We start from the raw sequence: 19,909 nt of genomic DNA, 5'->3' as shown, positions 1-19,909 counted from the left end.
GTTAAAGTGTACCGTTTTTTTTGTGTTATTTATGTCATGAGTGTTCCTGATAGAACGAACAATGACATTAGAAAAGTCCTAACGTTACAGGGAAACTTTCACAAGGCTCCCTGTAACGAACAGAAAAGTAATAAATGAGACAATCAACATAAGTAACAACTTGCTGATCAAGTTAGCAACTAAAACAATAACAAACATGGATGTAAAACAAAACCAGAGAAAATGGCAACTTAATATCGCGCCACACACACTTAAAAAAAACTACCTTATGTGAATTTCCCTCCACCCAAAATTTCCCTTTTGCCCATGCCAGCCCCACCACACCAACACACACACACACACACACACACACACACACACACACACACACACACACACAACAACAACAACAACAACAACAACAACAACAACAACAAACAAACAAACAAATGAATAAGATCAAACTACATACAGACACCATCATCATCATCATCATCATCATTGGTGTTCTGCCAAAATGCAGGTTTTCACGTGGTAGTTCTACAGGCTGTCCAGTCTTCTGCTGTCCCCTTCAGGTCTGCATAATTTCCTCTTCCCTGTATGTCGCCTATCATCTTATATACCCTTCTTCCTCTCAGTCCTCTCCCAGAAACCAGTCCTTCCAAAGCATCTGCTAGCAAGTACTCCCTTCTCAATTAATGTCCCAACCAGTTCTTTTTCCTTTCTCTTACAACCTTCAGTAGACATCTTCTCTCACCAACCCTTTCCAATACTCTTTCATTACTCAGTCTCTCCATCCAACTTATCCTCTCCATTCTCCCCCACATCTACATCTCAAATGTTTGTAATCCTTTTTCATCCTCTCGTCTCAGCGTCCATGTTTCTGCCCCATATAGTGCCCTACTCCAGACAAAACATTTGCCAAGTCTTTTCATTAGACCCTTATCTAATTTGCCACATAACAGTCTCCTGTTTCTGTTGAATGCCTCCTTCGCTATGGCAATTCGAGTTTTCACCTCCTGGTGACATCTCAAGTCTTCAGTTATTATGCTTCCAAGATATTTAAATGCACTTACTTGGCTAATGTTAGCTTGTCCTGTTTTAATATTGGACAGTCTGCGTTTTGTTCTGGTGACCCTACCCTTTGATTTTGCTGTGTTTTATTGCATCCCATATTACAGACAAGCTTCATTCAGATCTTTCAACACGTTATTCACCGTCCGCTCACTTTCTGCTCCTAATACCACGTCATAAGTAAACCTTATACATTATATTCTCTTTCTACCAATACGTATTACTCTTTTCCCATCTAAGCATTTCGCAATAATCTCTTCAAGGTATGTGTTAAACAACAGTGGGGAACGGCAACAACCTTGTCTAACACCTCGTCCAATGTTGCTCCCTTCTGACATTTCATTTCCAATCCTTAACTTACTTTCTGGTGTAAATACAGATTCGTATCATTCGTCTCTCTTTCCAATCTACTCCTTTCCTCCTCAAAATAGCCTCAGCTTGTTCCACTGAACTCTGTCGAAAGCCTTTTCTAAATTTACAAAAACAGCAAAGATTTCTCTACCTTTTTCCATATATCATTCCCCTATAGTTCTTAACAGGCCATTAGCATCTCTTGTTCCTTTTCCTCTTCTAAATCCGAACTGCTTCTCTGCAAACCCTCTATCCAGCTTGCCATATAGCCTTCTATTCAACACCCTCAGCAAGACTTTAGCTGCATGAGAAATTAGACTGATGGTACTATGCTCTTCACATTTTTTAGTGTTTCTCTTTTTCTCTATCGGTATCATAACTGTCCTCAGGCTATTCCCCTTTGTCATATATCTCATTACAGAGGTAGACTTTCCAACAGTTCTGCTGGCAGAGCATCAATTCCACATTCCAACAGTTCTGCTGGCAGAGCATCAATTCCACATGCCCTCCAGTTCTTCATCTCCTTCGGCGCCTTTTCTACGTCTGCTTCCAAGATGGTGAATCCCTTTCCATCTTCCGGCACATATTGCTCCTCTTCAACCTTAATTTCGCTTTGTATTTCATCCCCCTTTTGCAGACATTAAATATATTCTTGCCATCTGTTCAAAACCTCCTGTGGTTCTTCTGCTAGAGTACCATCTGTTCTGTCTATTTCCATGTTATTCTTCTATCTTTTACGTTCAAAAACTATCACATTAGCCAGTCTATACATCGTTTCATACTTTCCCTCTTTCTCCTTTTTCTCTATTTCGTCGCATTTCTGTTTCATTCATTTTTCACTCGCTTCTTCAATTTCTCCTCTTGATTCATTATTCAGTTTCATCTACCTCTTTTCGCTTTCTTCAGTTTCTACATTTTTCCACTTTCTTCGCTCTTCCATCTTTTTCAACATGTTTTCTGTTATCAATTCTTTCCTGGTACTTTGGGATACTCTAATACAGACACCATAGCACAAAAAAGACAAACAAAAAACAGACAATGAAAAATGGCAACACTATATACTGTAAACATACTGTAAACAACAGTGAATGTGAGGTATTTGGTTTAAATGTATTCGAAAAGGCCCAGAGTGGGAGATCTTGGTTTACACAGGCCGACTACTCGTATGTTACACTCCATGACGAGACATATGGAATAATAAGATCACAAAATCATAAGAAGAACCTAATAGTTGTTTAACGTTAAGAAATCTGCTGTCCAAGGCGTTATTTCTCACCTAACAATAAGAGATTAAAAGAACTGTAATACACAACATATCCAGTATCATTGTACAAGGTAGTTAGTATACACATAACACATACTCAAGAGGCTTCACAAACGAAAAGAAGCGGAAGGCATATTGCACAAAAAACAACATTTTATTTAGTTGCGTAGACGGTCCACATTTCCAAAGGAAAAAGTTTCAGGTTTGCCAATTACACTGTTGTTCTATCAGAGACGTGCCTCGAGAAGAGATTATAAAATGAACATTAATAAATGTAAAACAAGTGTAGTGGGTTGTAGTCGAATTAAATCAGACGATGTTGAGGGTATTACACTAGAAAAGTGAGGAATTAAAAGTATCAGATGAATTTTATTATTTGTGCAGCAAAATGAATGGTGATGACTGAAGTGGAGAGGATATGAGATGAGGACTGGCATTAGAAACGATAGCATTTGTGGAAAAGAAAAAAAAAATATATCAAAATAAAATGTATTAGAAACCCCTTCCTTGAGATATTTGTCAGAAGTGTAGCTTTGTACGGAAGTGGAACATAGACGATAAGCAGTTTACACAAGAAGAGACTAGAAGATTTTGAAATGTTGTGGTAGAGAAGAATGCGAAAGGTTAGCTCTGTAGATCTAATAACAAATGGGGAGCTACTGAACGAAATTCGGGAAAAAACAAAATTATGGTACAGCTTGACTAAAAGATGGTATCGTGATGATGATGACGATGCTGATGATGATGATGATGATTAGTGTGTTAGGAGATGGAATCGGTTGATAGGACACACTCTGAGGCATGAAGGAATAGTCAATTTAGTAATGGAAAAAAGTAAGGGGGGGGGGATAAAAATTGTAGAGGCGTACCAAGAAAAAGCTACAAATGGATGTAAGCTGCGGTAGTTACGCAGAGATGAAGAGGTTTGCACAAGATACTCTACCATGGACAGCTGCTCAAACCAGTCTTCGGATAACGACAACAACAGCTATTAATGCTAGAATATGAAAGTTTAATTTCCGCAACAGTTTTCGCAAAAGCCTTTGCGTTTGCTGCTATTTGCCTCGTGGATGACAGTGTCTGACGACGCTGATATTTGTAACAGTATGAATATGCGAAGAGAGCAGGTAAAGCGTCATCTGCGCGATTTTCCTTTTAAGCTTTGGTCGATGGCTCTGAATATCACTCTGAGTCTGGGAGTGCATACTGCTGTTTGTGTCTGCGTGCGGTTGTAGTCTGATTACGCATATGTGCTTTTTATCTAGCTCTGCATATCACAAAAATACTGCACTATGTATGATTACTGGATTATCCACTCAAGATGTTTAAGGTCATCTGCTTCTTTCTCACCTCCCTTAGTATCTGCTTCATCTCCATATTCACTCCGATAACTATTGTTCACTGATTGGTTTAGCGTGCTGCTTTTTACCCACTTACCTATTCCATTCCTCACCTTTCTCTCTCTCTCTCTCTCTCTCTCTCTCGTCAAGTTCTTATGGTTCTCAAGCAAGATCTACGACAGAATAAGTGGAACACATTTACAATCTCAAATATTGTGCTATAAACCTTCCCAGTACTGCGTCGCCAAAAGAACATCATATGAAGCCCTTGGGCATCTCCGACACACTCTAGTACTGATAGTCCAACAGTGGATCTGGGAATTCTTTCGATCTCCTCCCTTAGTCAGACTTCGTGTAGTTCTACTGTTAACATTACACGTAACAATATTATTACAATGGATGATGTAATTATTATATTGGATATATAGCGAGCTTCGGAATTACAATGACACAAAATTTTGAGAGGGCTATCACCTCCGTGGACTTTAACACACAGGGAATTAACATCGAATACATAAGTAAAGTGGTTGAAGAGACAAGATAGACACAACGTTAGAAGTTCAGTTTTTAAGTGAGAATTGAGAACACTGTCCATCGGGTCATTACTCGAACAGTCCGATGTACCTAGAAAATTAAAAGTACAGGGTGATTATAATTCAAGTTAAACTTTCAAAACGCTGTAGAAGTAACACCACTGGTCACAATGACGTCAAATTGCAACGGAATATTATCGCAGAAGGGGAAAAACGAATGGCAGAAGAAAAAAAATAGTGTGCAAAATTGATCAATAATGGCGCTGTATGTGCCAGAATACGTAAATAAAAACATCTGTCACGCGCACGATCCATTCAAGTTGGTATAAACACGCGGGGTGCATGGGCGTTCCTCCTTTCGCGTCTGCGACGTTTGTCATACTGTCTCAACGCAGGATCCCGCTCTGCTTGTGAAGCTGTGTTACAAGAATGATGACTGTCCACACGTCGCTCTACAGAAGTTCCGGGCACTGAAGGATTTAAAAAAAGGAGTTGGTCTGATGACTGCTGTGGGTCTGGATAAAATGATTCGGAAATTCGAAAAGACAGGTTCTTTTGGTGTGCAACCTGTTAGAGGGAGGAAACGAATTGATTCGACATCAGTGGAAGCAGTGACCAGTGGCCACAGCAATGCAGGATGCGTAAAGGTTGTTTGTATTTGGTCTGAGACATCACTTGATGTTTCTACACGTTTTTAGTAATGCATCACCTCACCAAACACAATTTTAGGGAGAAAGAAGATAATGCGTATTGTTCTACTCTAGAAAAATATAATATGTGATACCGACAGGTTAATTTTACTTTTTGTCACAAATGATTTAGACTTACTCTAGCTTATGTACAAAAAGAAAGTTCGAGGAAAACTGTAACATTTACCAATCGGAATTGTAAAACCGCCCAAGGATGTAAACAACCATGCATGAGCAGCACCTATTAGACGGAGGGGGTCCGACAGCCGATCAGTTCCAGTCATTCCACCAGCAAGGCGGTACACGGCTCGTGTTGTCCGTAGTTCAACCATGCCTAGACGGTCAATACCGCGGTTCGATCACGGCCGCATTGTTCAAAATGTTCAAATGTGTGTGAAATCTTATGGGACTTAACTGATAAGGTCATCAGTCCCTAAGCTTACACACTACTTAACCTAAATTATCCTAAGGCCAAACACACACACCCATGCCCGAGGGAGTCCGCATTGTTACTTTGTACCAAGAAGGGCTCTCAACAAGTGAAGTGTCCAAGCGTCTCGGAGTGAATCAAAGCGATATTGTTCGGACATAGAGGAGATACAGAGAAACAGGACTGTCAATGACATGCCTCGCTCAGGCCGCTCCAGGGCTACTACTGCAGTGGATGACCGCTACCTACGGATAATGGCTCGCAGGAATCCTGACAGCAACTCCAACATGTTGAATAATGCTTTTCGTGCAGCCACAGGACGTCGTGTTACTACTCAAATGTGCGCAACTTCACTCCCGAAGTCCATTGCGAGGTCCATCTTTGCAACCACGACACCATGAAGCGCGGTCCTGATGGGCCCAACAACATACCGAATGGACCGATCAGGATTGGCATCACATTCTCTTCACCGATGAGTGTCACATTTGCCTTCAACCAGACAATCGTCGGAGACGTATTTGGAGGCAACCTGGTCTGGCCGAACGCCTTAGACACACTGTCCAGCGAGTGCAGCAAGGTGGTGGTTCCCTGCTCTTCTGGGGTGGCATTGTGTGGGGCCGACGTACGCCGCTGGTGGTCATAGAAGGCGCCGTAATGGCTGTACGATACGGGAATGCCATCCTCCGAAAGCTGGTGCAACCATATTGGCAGCATATTGGCGAGGCATTCGTCTTCATGGACGACAATTCGCACCCCCATCGTGCACGTCTTGTGAATGACTTCCTTCAGTATAACGACAGTGCTCGATTAGTGTGGCCAGCATGTTCTCCAGACATGGACTCTATCGAACATGCCTAGGATGTATTGAAAAGGGCTGTTTATGGACGACGTGACCCACCAACCACTCTGAGGGACCTACGCCGAATCGCCGTTGAGGAGTGGGACAATCTGGACCAACAGTGCCTTGATGAACTTGTGGATAGTATGCCACGAGTAATATAGCAATGCAAGAGGACGTGTTACTGGGTATTATAGGTACCGATGAGTACAGCATTCTGGACCACCACTTCTAAAGGTCTCGCTGTATGTTGGTACAACGTACAACGTGTGGTTTTCATGAGCAATAAAAGGGAGGAAATGATGTTTATGTTGATCTCTATTCCAATTTTCTGTACAGGTTCCAGAACTTTCGGAACCGAGGTGATGCAAAACTTTTTTATGTGTGTAGCTTCCTGAAATGTTGTTTTTATTCATAACATGGAGCAGACCTAAACTATTTGTAACAAAAAGTAAAATTAATCTGCCAGTATCACTGTTTATATTTTTTTAGTGTAGAACATGATGCTTTATCTTCTTCTCCCTAAAATAGTGCTGGGTGAGATGGCACATTGCTGAAGAATTTGTAAAAATATCAGCTGATGTCAGTTCATCCTCAGAATCACCAATAATATAGCGTCAGATCGAAATGCCAAAACCCTTTGCGTATTTTGGCAGCTATTTTAGACCTGTAAACACCCTTGTTTCACTTTTTATATATATATATATATATATATATATATATATATATATATATATATATGTGTGTGTGTGTTTCTGCTGATAGTTTTTGGCCAGATTTGGAAATAGCATTTGGAAATAGCATTTTGCTAACATATTTTATTTTGCAACCCTTTTAGAGGTGGAAAAATCATTTTGACACTTGTCAAGCATCATAGAACAACAATTTAAAAGTGAAAAATATTTCATATGAGGGTCTGATGAGCCTTACACCAATTATGATAGAGAATAAACCATGGATGTTTGTGACATAAACATATTGTGTGTGTGTGTGTGTGTGTGTGTGTGTGTGTGTGTGTGTGTGTGTGTGTGAGTGTGTGTGTATGGTTGCGTGTGTGTATGTGTTTGCTTGTTGACATATTTTAGATGTGGAAATATTCCAAGTGACACCTATTAAATAATTTTTTGGATAAATACTTTTGAAAATGAAGCAAAAAACTCAGATTGTTTGAATACTTTGGAGCTCAGCGAAGATGGTTGCTTCTGGGCTACATTGTGATTGGCTATTTCGCTTCAATATCCACTGAAATACTAGGTTGTGATGGGCTGTTTCATGTGAATGACTGGTAAAATGCAAGGCTCTGATTGATGGAGAGGGAGATGGAGAGCAGGGGGAGGTGGAGGGCTGGGGCAGGATGATGATGTTGAAAGAAAGTGTGACACATCAAATGATGATGATGACGTCACACCACAGATAAGAGGGTGTGGTTTGCAATGTCATGCATTTACCCCTGACATATTGGCAACCGGCACAAGCTCCTGGACTTGGTGTCAGTGGTATCGCAAGGTTTTATACCGCATTCAAGGTCCAAGTGCGCCAGGATCGTCATAGATATACTACTCTGTTCGAAGTAATTTTCAGACAAGACACTGAGAACAATTTAACACGAATACCATTTTTGTACTCATGATATTCTCCATTTTTGAAACGCTCCGCCAGTACAGCTCCTAACACAAGAGGTCTATAAAAGCAACCAAATGCCACGCTTGGCCCAATTTTCAAACTTACTTTTCACTTCTGAAAACATAAATTCTGAATATTTTTCGATCCAGTACCGAAATCCCGTTTATAAATACCAGAAACGCACTGTCAGTAAATACGTTTCTGTATCAGAGACAGGGTTCATCTCGTTGACATTAATAAAGCTTATTAATTATGCCGATAAAGCCCTCGATAACGATAGAAGAAATCATACATATTATCCTTGTCGGAAACTGTACTTTCCAGTTATTTCCGCACCCGCCAAACTTCTACTGTATAAAGCACTTTTAAACGATTCGTCGTAGCATTTAATTCACATAGCAACAAAACTGACAATATTAGCAGAAGCATTAAGCCTTTCTGCGTGTTTCACGTTTCTATAAGATAATGTCCTGAACTCTATTTAACTGATGCACATCTGTGCTGGTGCTATATTAAATATTCAAATTCTGATTGTAATGGGATGGCTGTACCCTCGTAGATGTACAAATGCTTTATACATAATCATCAGCGCACTTCATTGCTAGAAGATGTTGCAGGACTCGATCCAGCGAGCTGCCTGATCGTCAGCTTCGTGAATTGCTGGAAAGCTGCTGAAAATCCCTCCAGAATTTGGATTATGGTTCGCCCAGCGGCACAATTATGCTGTTCCTCCTCTCTGAGGCACCATTTACGCTCCGTGAAGTTGCACAGCACGTGTCAAGTGCGGTACTAGTTCAGCTGAACCTAGAATTACCTCGGCAGGTTGTTAGTTGGAATATCAGCTGTTAGAGACATTGTGTAAAGTGAAGGTTATTGACTATACCCTTGCCATTATCCTTCTGTTGTGAATGTGCCTCATGACCCTGTTTTTAACTTAGGAACCGTCATATCTATTGCTGTGTCCGATAAATGCCCTTTCTTATACTGTGCTTCATTTTGCAGGTACGGAATGAAACTTACTTTATTCTGGAAGTTCAGGTTTCCAACACGACCAGCCAGCATGTGACGTTTTGGTAAGTTTTCACACCTAGGAAATACATTAGTTTCCATCCGTGTCGTAAAGTTCATAATTTAGAATAAAAGCGGAAGTACTAAGAAAACTGAACGGAGCCAAAGAGTAGCATCCATACCTGAGAGCGGTGTTTCCTTCTGAACAAAAGAGCTGTGTAACAACTGTATATGACAACTTCCACATGGGTAAAAGCAGTTCAGAAGTACGAACTGCTGAAGAACTTGTAACATTAGCGTTTTGTGAAATATCTTGCCATGGGGTACTACGCTCTGTTGCTTTTTTCTCAAGCAGTGCAGTTTACAACCCGATTACAACATTGCTAACTTTCTCGCCATTCTCACCCTGGTCTGTTTTCCATGGCGTAACGCACGGAAGTTCTACTATGCGCGTAAAACATTTTTTCCTCTTCACAAAATAAGTTATCGAAATATGTCAAGATGCTGGTCACCTGGCGAACATTTTACAGTTGGTTTGTCTTTCATACTCCACGAAACAAAATTTGGCTTCCTTCTCAAACTTCAACTTTTGTAACAAACAACGTGTCACTCTGAAGCGTACATTTTGTTGTACATTTTACGCGCAAGCGGTACGTAAGACTTTCCGGCCTTAAAATAGACAGTTCTAGCCAATTCAGTTACTCTATATCATCTGTATAATATTAATGATGTGTTTTGATTTCATTTTTTCGGTAAGAATTAAGTCGTATCTAAACACGTAACGCAATCTCATCGCGAAATGAGTAAGGCACACAGTATCGTGGATCTGCACTGCAACATGCACAGGTTTACATCAATCAACGAAGGGTCAGCAATCGGCCATACCTTCAAAAATATATAGGAAGCGGTGGAACGCAGCCAAATTTCAGAAAGTATGTCGCATGTGTAATACGTAGAAACAAAGCTCTAGATAAATACATTAGTTCCGAATTAGGACATGTTTGAAATGTAACAAAAAAGGAATATTTCGTTTATATAGTAGATGAAACGTCAATACGATTACTCTGAGCGTCATTACAATAAATACAACGGTATGTGATGCTGTTAGTGTAGTTCCATATTAAGTGTATATCCTTCTTGAAAAGTTGCCCCCAATGCCGTAAGAATCTGGAGTTTAAATATCAACACGCCTCCAAAAGTATGCCGAACGTGTTCCGTGCTTCCAGGCTTCCGTGTACGACGTTGCTTGCTGTTAGAGACATTCGACCATGTGAAGTCGAGCGCTGTCTTCTTGTGAGTTGAAACCATCACCTACTGCAACGGCGCAATAGCAGGCATGACCATCAGGGATGTCATTTTCGTGGACGTGTCGAAATACAATTTCACAGATACTGCCCCTCTGGAGGCATTAGCTCACCGACATTGGATAGATGATAATGGGTTGTGGCTTATTGTGACATTTGCTGTCATTTTAAATGCGGAACTAGGAGACTCCCTTTAAAATTACTATTCTCCATTCTCCTACTGTCCAACACACACGTTGATTTGTTGACTTCATAATCTCTTCAGTGAAAAGTTGTGAGCTGATTATATGTAGCTGATCGCAAACAGTCCACATTCGCCTAATTTTCTGGGCACGCTACTCGAAATCTCACTTTTCCGTTAACTGCGTCAAGGGCATATTTAATAAGAATGAAGTCGTTACTCTGTATCTTAAAATGAAAAAAAAAGTACCAGGTGCTATCTTACACTCAAATGAGCAGTTATTTCCAATGTATTTACAGAGGACACATGTGAACTGGAATACCGCAAGTTTGTATGTTGTGGAGCACGAAGATTGTAACAATACAGTCAACTTTTGTCTCCCTTGCTTTATATTCTACCGAGTTTTTGTTGTATTTATGAGTTTCCCTGGTTGATGCGAACCATCACTATGAATTACTATTAATAGAAAACAGTTCACAGACAGACTTATTGGAATTATAATCAACTTGTGTTTACATTCTAGCGGAATAGCAGACAAGTATTTGTGCTGGTTGGATGAGTGAAATAAGAGATATGCTGTAACTTCAAATTACTACCTCAGGCGGATACACATGGACCATATACAGTTCACCTTTGGTCGCAATGCGTGTACGGACGTTTAGTTTCTTGTAGAAACTAACAAACGTCAGTGTCTGATAAGCTATGGCAGCAAGTAAGGCGTCAGCTAAAAAATTAATAAGAAAAATATGTAGACAATCGCACAGATAAGCGCTTTATCAGGAATGAGCGTGTTTCAGAGGTTGCATGATTACGAATTAGAATGTCATGATGCCTGTTTCGGGTTCTGTTGCATTTCACACATATTTGTTTTGTATAACTGTATATTGCTCGTTGCTTATAGTGTATTAAGTATTCTGATTATAAAAATTTTGTTTGTCGTTAAATAAGTCTTCAAAATAAAATTATTTTGTCAGGCTAAAAAAAGTTAATGTCTGCGTTCCTGTCCGGATTCATCTGACATTTTCAGCCTCTCACAAACATTGCTTGTGGTATCTTTTCATAAAAAGGAAGCAGTCAGTTGTATTTCAAATATCTCTTAATACTTCTTTCTGATAAATCGTACAATTAAACAATCACTTTAACATTGATACTACGAATAAAGTCTTCAAAGTGAAGGTATTTTTATTTTCAGATACTAAATCTAGGAAAAGAACAACTATCTTATGAGTATTCCACGAGATATGTACTTCGAACGTTATAATTATAGGAGTCTTGTAAAGAGCGGAATGATGGTGTCAGGAAAAAAACATTTTTAAATGCAGAAGACACTGTAGCAGAGAAAAGGAGGAGAAATATACAGGGTGTTACAAAAAGGTACAGCCAAACTTTCAGGAAACATTCCTCACACACAAATAAAGAAAAGATGTTATGTGGACATGTGTCCAGAAACGCTTAATTTCCATGTTAGAGCTCATTTTAGTTTCGTCAGTATGTACTGTACTTCCTCGATTCACCGCCAGTTGGCCCAATTGAAGGAGGGTAATGTTGAGTTCGATGCTTGTGATGACATGCGACTCATTGCTCTACAGTACTAGCATCAAGCACATCATTAAGTAGCATCAACAGGTTAGTGTTCATCACGAACGTGGTTTTGCAGTCAGTGCAACGTTTACAAATGCGGAGTTGGCAGATGCCCATTTGATGTTTGGATTAGCACGGGGCAATAGCCGTGGCGCGGTACGTTTGTATCGAGACAGATTTCCAGAACGAAGGTGTCCCAACAGGAAGACCTTCGAAGCAATTGATCGGCGTCATAGGGAGCACGGAACATTCCAGCCTATGACTCGCGACTGGGGAAGACCTAGAACGACGAGGACACCTACAATGGACGAGGCAATTCTTCGTGCAGTTGACGATAACCCTAATGTCAGCGTCAGAGAAGTTGCTGCTGTACAAGGTAACGTTGACCACGTCACTGTATGGAGAGTGCTACGGGAGAACCAGCTGTTTCCGTACCATGTACAGCGTGTGCAGGCACAATCAGCAGCTGATTGGCCTCCACGGGTACACTTCTGCGAATGGTTCATCCAACAATGTGTCAATCCTCATATCAGTGCAAATGTTCTCTTTACGGATGAGGCTTCATTCCAACGTGATAAAATTGTAAATTTTCACACTCAACATGTGTGGGCTGACGAGAATCCGCACGCAATTGTGCAATCACGTCATCAACACAGATTTTCTGTGGACGTTTGGGCAGGCATTGTTGGTGATGTCTTGATTGGGCTCCATGTTCTTCCACCTACGCTCAATGGAGCACGTTATCATGATTTCATACGGGATACTCTACCTGTGCTGCTAGAACATGTGCCTTTACAAGTACGACACAACACGTGGTTCATGCACGATGGAGCTCCTGCACATTTCAGTCGAAGTGTTCGTACGCTTCTCAACAACAGATTCGGTGACAGATGGATTGGTAGAGGCGGACCAATTCCATGGCCTTCACGTTCTCCTGACCTCAACCCTCTTGACTTTTATTTATGGGTGCATTTGAAAGCTCTTGTCTACGCAACCCCGGTACCAAATGTAGAGACTCTTCGTGATCGTATTGTGGACGGTTGTGATACAATACGCCATTCTCCAGGGCTGCATCAGCGCATCAGGGATTCCATGCGACGGAGGGTGGGTGCATGTATCCTCGCTAACGGAGGACATTTTGAACATTTGCTGTAACAAAGTTTTTGCAGTCACGCTGTTACGTTCTGTTGCTGTGTGTTTCCATTCCATGATTAATGTGATTTGAAGAGAAGTAATAAAATGAGCTCTAACATGGAAAATAAGCGTTTACGGACGCATGTCCACATAAACATATTTTCTTTCTTTGTGTGTGAGGAATGTTTCCTGAAAGTTTGGCCGTACCTTTTTGTAACACCCTGTAGACTAAGATTATGCGTGTGACCAACATGTTTCCGATATTAGTGTCCAGTAAAACACATGTAAGCACAGCAGTTCTGACTTTGATCCGACACCGATTTACAGGATACCGAGGGTCATTAAAAACCATTTGTTTGTGAAGAATGCAATGGCTGTAAGGGTCCCGTCCACACGGTTCAGAAAATGCAGGCTACAACCGATGTTGCGTGCTAGCGACTTGCCAGTGTACCCAGCTAAAATGAGCGGCATCTGTTTAGCTGATCATTGCATTTTGACTTTCAGACTGTTTCTACTCGAAAGTGCCTTTTTGTCATTGCGTTTAAACGCAGGGGAAGCGTTTTATGACAGTGAAGCATACGCAAGGAAAGACAGCAAGTCAACAACTCATTTTCCAAGCATGCCGCACCGTGAGTTACAAAATAAAAGACAAGCCTTTCATATTATTAACATTCGAAATTTTCAAACTACGATCCAATGTAGAAGAAATAGAGTAGTAATTCCAGAATGAGATTTTCACTCTGCAGCGGAGTGTGCGCTGATATGAAACTTCCTGGCAGATTAAAACTGTGTGCCCGACCGAGACTCGAACTCGGGACCTTTGCCTTTCGCGGGCAAGTGCTCTACCAAATGAGCTACCGAAGCACGACTCACGCCCGGTACTCACAGCTTTACTTCTGCCAGTACCTCGTCTCCTACCTTCCAAACTTTACAGAAGCTCTCCTGCGAACCTTGCAGAACTAGCACTCCTGAAAGAAAGGATATACACTCCGCTGCAGAGTGAAAATCGCATTCTGGAAACATCCCCCAGGCTGTGGCTAAGCCATGTCTCCGCAATATCCTTTCTTTCAGGAGTGCTAGTTCTGCAAGGTTCGCAGGAGAGCTTCTGTAAAGTTTGGAAGGTAGGAGACGAGGTACTGGCAGAAGTAAAGCTGTGAGTACCGGGCGTGAGTCGTGCTTCGGTAGAGCACTTGCCCGCGAAAGGCAAAGGTCCCGAGTTCGAGTCTCGGTCGGGCACACAGTTTTAATCTGCCAGGAAGTTTCAGAGTAGTAATTGTTGTTTAGTCATAACACTGGTTTGACGCGGTTCTTCACACTAGTTTACCCCCTGCAAGTCTCTTCATCTATGCATAACTATGGCAACCTACATTAAGTTTGAACCTGCCTACTGTATTTAAGCACTGGATTCCCCAAGCTTCCACCATTACTAAATTGGAGATTTTTTGATGTCTTTCATTTCGTATATTAATGACGCTGCGGAGAATATTAGTAGTAATTACAGACTTCTCGCACAGATGATGCAGTTACCTATACACGAGGGGGGGGGGGGGGGGGGGGCGAAAACAGAGTTCCAGGGTACAAAGAAACGCAGCAGAGGAAAGGAAATACAGTACTAACCTCACTATAGCAGAGGATGAAAGTGACTACCATTCATCTCTTGGCACATGTGGGCCCTGGTGCGCAAATTGATGAAGGCGGATCAAAGCTGGACTGCTGGAATTGCTGCAGTCTCAACTGCTGCATTTTTTGAAGACTATGAGGGTTGTTGCGATACACCTTAGACTTGAGGAATCCCCAGGCTAGGTAATGGCGCACTGACAGATCAGGTGACCTTGGTGGCCAGCAACGGCTGCGACGAGACTGGTCTCTACTAACAGCTCTGTCAGGAGTGGAGATTGTGTAAATGTGCTCCAAGATTCTGCCGGCTGTACGGGAAGTTGCTCCATCCTGTTGGAAGGAACAGTAGGTCTTCTCCTCCTCCGTTAATACTGCCACAAACGTTTTCAAAATGTTGACAAAGTAACGTTCCGAAGTCAGCGCCTGATCAAAGAAGACGGGATTAGTTACGCGGATTCTCCGCTGCCCAGAACCTGTGATTCTGTGAGCTGACATAACCACTCAGGTGAAGCCAGGCTTCAGCAGACATAAAGAAGAGATCCATATCCAAGCCATTCATTGTCATCTCAGTGAACAGCCACTCATAAATCTGGAGACGCTGAGGAGCATTTGCTAGTTTTTAATGCATGAACAACAGATGGTAGGGATGCATGTGCGGAACAAGATGGAGTATTCGTCGGCTTGATCGACGTGATATACCAGTCTCTTTCGACAGGCATCGGATTGATTTGGTAGGACTCGAAGCATTTTCTGCTGAACTGCAGCCACGTTTTCTGGTGTGCGTGCACGTTTCAAAATGGTTCAAATGGCTCTGAGCACTATGGGACTTAACTGCTATGGTCATCAGTCCCCTAGAACTTAGAACTACTTAAACCTAACTAACCTAAGGACGTCACACACATCCATGCCCGAGGAAGGATTCGAACCTGCGACCGTAGCAGCAGTGCGGTTCCAGACTGTAGCGCCTTTAACCGCTCGGCCACTCCGGCCGGCTTTGCACGTTTCGGAATGTTTTCTGACGTGTTGAAAACACATCCTGTCTGATGCCATTTTCGGACTAATCGTTGCATGGCACTCTTTGCTGGCGTTTTGACACCATTAAACTTGTCAGCAAACAACTGACCAAACTGTTTCGACGACTTCGCTATCACGTAACTTTCCACAACGAACACCCGCTGATCCTCAGTGAGTATCATCTTCCCCTTTGCACAGCTCCAATTACAGGGGGTAAACAAAATAATGTGAACACCTGTATTTGCTTGAGAATGGTTTATTAATAAGAAGCTGGACCCCCATTTTCCAGTAATACATCTGCGATTCTTCTTGGAATACTGGCGTATAATGATTGTATAGTCTCCAGTGGAATGTTATGCCACTCTTCAATCAGAACCCCTTGAAACTCCTGTACTGACAAGGGAGGCGGAAATTTGCTCCGGAGTGTGCGCTCCAATACCACCCACAAGGGTTCGACAATATTCAAGTCCAGGGAATGTGCTAGCCAGGGAAGACGCTGCAGTTCAGTTGCATACTCCTCACACCACGATTGTACTGTACTGGCTGTGTGAATCTATGCATTATCGTCCTGAAACATGGCATCATTGTTGGGGTACAACATTTGAATCATGAGGAGCACCTGTTCACGTAATATGTTCACATACGCGTTGGCTGTAACACGGCCTTTAAGAGTAATGATGGGACCAGAAGAATACCATGATATCGCCGTCCACACCATCACACTTCCACTTTCATGCTTAATCGTTGGAATCAAGCATCAGAACTGTAGGCTTCTTTTGGCGTTCTCTACACGTGAATCCTGCCAGATGTTAAAAGTAACGAAAACGTCGACTCGTCGGACCATAGGACTCGTTTGCACTGATCAGCCGTCCAGTTCCTGACACCATGTTTTACGCTTCTTTGCGTTGGTTGTCGTCACTAATGGTTTCGGTATAGCAGCTCGTCCATGAATATTCGTTTTATGGAGTTCTCGGCGGACAATGTCGATAGATACGGGGTCTCGAAGATGGCTGTTGAGTTCTGCAGTCACTTTAGCCGCTCTAGTTTTGGGTTGTTTTAACACAATTCGTGTTGGCGTACGACGACCTCTGTAATATAGTTTTGATTTGCACCCATTATTACGTTTACGCGACGATGTCTTTCCACGTTTTGTGTAGGCTGTCATGACTGTTGAAACAGTTGCTTTTGAAACATACAATAAGTTGGCTGTCTTGTTTACTGATGCTCCAGCTAATCGGGCTCTCACAATCTGCGCTCTTTGGAACTCTGTTGAGTATTTCATTGCACGTCGACCTCGACCTCTGAACGCAAATACGGAGTGTACACTACTCGTAAACAAACTGCACTGAGGCCTAGTCCGCACTGAACACGAACAGTCCAGCGAGACGCGTGGCTGACCTGCGTTGTTGACCGTCAAACACAACCATCCCATTACTACCACTGTTCAAATTATTTTGCCTATCCCCTGCACATTGACAAAGCACACACTACGCTCTGAACCAGTGTGAATCACGTGGCGGGTGTACATGTATTGTGCGAGTCATGGGTTGTGATTATATGCATACATTCACGTCCAACGGTGTCAACTCGTCCGGACAACTTTTATTTGCCGCATCCTGCATAATGAAGTATATCTACACTCATGCTCATAAATTAAGGATAATGCTGATACATGGTGAAACAACGCTCTGGTGGGCGGTTTGCGGGTTTAAATCACCTCGGAGTATGACCATGCGGCGCATTTGACCTGCGGTCGTCGCACGGTGTCTCCGACAGCAGTCCACATACGCAGAGGTGTGTTGGTGCATGTCAGAGTACGGTGCAGCGAGTACGTGTGCAGACGTTTTCAGACTTGTTAATGGTGACTGTGTTGTGAAAATGGCTCAAAGAACACACATTGATGGCGTTATGAGGGACAGAATACTAGGGCGACTGGAGGCTGGTCAATCACAGCAGGTCGCAGCACAGGCTCTTCGTGCTCCACAAAGTGTGATCTAAAGATTATGACAACGATTCCAGCAGATAGGAAACGTAGCCAGGAGCTACAGTACGGGACGTCCACAGTGTACAACACCACAAGAAGACCAATATCTCACAATCAGTGCTCGCAGGCGGCCACGGAGTACTGCAGGTAGTCTTACTCGGGACCTTACCGCAGTCACTCGAACAGTTGTCTCCAGACACTCAGTCTACAGACGACTGAACAGACATGGTTTATTCGTCCGGAGACCTGCAAGGTGCATCCCACTGCTCCCTGGTCACAGGAGAGACCGTAAGGCCTGGTGTCAACAACACAGTACATGGTCATTTGAACAGTGGTCCCAGGTTATGTTCACATACGAGTCCAGGCATAGTCTGAACAGTGATTGTCGCCGGGTTTTCATCTGGCGTGAACCAGGAACCAGATACCAACCCCTTAATGTCCTTGAAAGGGACATGTATGGAGGTTGTGGTTTGATGGTGTGGGGTGGGATTATGATTGGTGCACGTTCACCCCTGGATGTCTTTGACAGAGGAACTGTAACAGATCAGGTGTATCGGGACGTCATTTTTCACCAGTATGTCCGCCTTTTCAGGGGTGTAGTGGGTCCCACTTCCTCCTGATGGAGGGCTGGTGTGGCCATGCGGTTCTAGGCGCTTCAGTCCGGAACCGCGCGTCTGCTACGGTCGCAGGTTCGAATCCTGCTTCGGGCATGGGTGTGTGTGATGTCCTTAGGTTAGTTAGGTTTAAGTAGTTCTAAGTTCTAGGGGACTGATGACCTCAGATGTTAAGTCCCATAGTGCTCAGAGCCATTTGAACCATTTTGAATCCTCCTGTTGGATGATATCGCACGGATCCACCGAGCTGCCATCGTGGAGGAGTACCTTGAAGCAGAAGATATCAGGCGAATGGAGTGGCCTGCCTGTTCTCCATACCTAAACGCCATCGAGCACGTCTGGGATGCACTCGGTCGACGTATCGCTGCACGTCCTCAAACCCCTACGACACTTCAGGAACTCCGACAGGCACTGGTGCAAGAATGGGAGGCTATATCCCAGCACCTGCTCGACCACCTGATCCAGAGTAAGCCAACCCGTTGTGCGGCCTGTGTACTTGTGCTTGGTGATCATATCCCATATTGATGTCGCGGTACATGCGCAGGAAACAGTGGCGTTTCGTAGCACATGTGTTTCGGGACGGTTTTCTCAACTTATCACCAATACCGTGGACTTACAAAACTGTGTCGTGTGTGTTCCCTATGTGCCTATGCTATTAGCGCCAGTTTTGTGTAGTGCCACGTTGTATGGCACCACATTATGCAATTATCCTTAATTTATGAGCATGAGTGTATTTATAAGAAGCTGCACATATATACAGTCAGAACTTGATATGATTTCAAAGTAGTGCAAACATTGGCAGCTTGCTTCAAATGTTCAGAAATGTAAACATGGGCACATGACAAAGCGATAAAACGTAGTATACGATAAAACCAGTGAGTCAGAGTTGGTATCGGACAACTCATACAAATACCTGGGCGCAACGCTGGCAGCGCTATGATGTGGAAGATCACATAGGCTCAGTCGTGGGTAAAGTAGATGAATGACTTCGGTTTATTCGTAGCATAGTAGGATTATGCAATCATTTTACAGAAGAGATTGCATACAAAACAGTCGCGCGACTCATTCTGGAATATTGCTCAATTATGTGGGACCCTTACCAAATAGGACTAACAGAGGATATTGAACGGATACAAAGGAGGGTAGCACGAGTAGACATGCGTTTTGTCCGTTCAAAAGGAGGGTGTCACGAAGATGCTGAAAGAACGGAACTGGGAAACATTTGAAAAGAGTTGCAAACTATGCCGTGAGTTTCTAGAGCGTACTTTAAGTGATGGGTTTAGGAATTTATTAAACCCCTATGTATCGTACCCAAAGAAATCGCAAATACAGCATTAGACTAATCATAGCA

Source organism: Schistocerca cancellata, chromosome 5 (assembly GCF_023864275.1).
Source record: "Schistocerca cancellata isolate TAMUIC-IGC-003103 chromosome 5, iqSchCanc2.1, whole genome shotgun sequence".
In the NCBI taxonomy this organism is placed as follows: Eukaryota; Metazoa; Arthropoda; class Insecta; order Orthoptera; family Acrididae; genus Schistocerca; species Schistocerca cancellata.
The sequence above is the reverse complement of the archived record's forward strand: the minus strand, read 5'-3'. Positions refer to the sequence as shown.